Genomic DNA, 795 nt, shown 5'->3' on the forward strand with positions numbered 1-795 from the left:
GCACACACGCACGCACACACACAAGTACACACACACACACACAAGTACAAACACCAATGCAGCATACGCTAATATATACAAACACATATCATCAAAAATCATATATTGATATATCATCATCGATAGATATTACATACAATAATACATTCATACCATCATACTCTCATACTTATCATACTCTTTAAGATACACGTGCATACATTTCCACACATACACGCATACTAACACACATACACGCACGCCAATACATGCCGTTCTTGCACATACATATAGTTGATGACTAGACACACATACACATACACACACACACACACACACACACATATATATATATAAATATATATTTAAAAATTCTCACATACACCCAAAAAAAGACACACACACGCGCGCACACATCGACACATCACCACACGGAACATTTGTGCGTGGGATTCATGGGACTGCCCAGCGGACAGTTGAACGTTTCTGAAAATTCTTCAAAGTTTGATAGTGGGATCTTAACTCTGTTGCAATATTATTACTATTATTATTAAAATTATTATTTATATTATCATTTATTATTATTTTTATTTCTAATAATACAATTCATCATGGTAATAACAAAGTCAATAAAAAATATTATCAAACATTAAATTATAAAACATTAATAAACAAAACAATTTAGGTATGTTGCGTTTATAGATAAGCATATGTTGGTAATAGACCATAATTTTTACAATATTCTATAAATTCTACCGAATATTTGGCGTTAATATGTTTGTAGTTCGTTTTTTCGATTTTTCTCACTAAAGTTTT

This window comes from Helobdella robusta (genome assembly GCF_000326865.2).
Source record: "Helobdella robusta unplaced genomic scaffold HELROscaffold_265, whole genome shotgun sequence".
NCBI classification, from domain to species: domain Eukaryota; kingdom Metazoa; phylum Annelida; class Clitellata; order Rhynchobdellida; family Glossiphoniidae; genus Helobdella; species Helobdella robusta.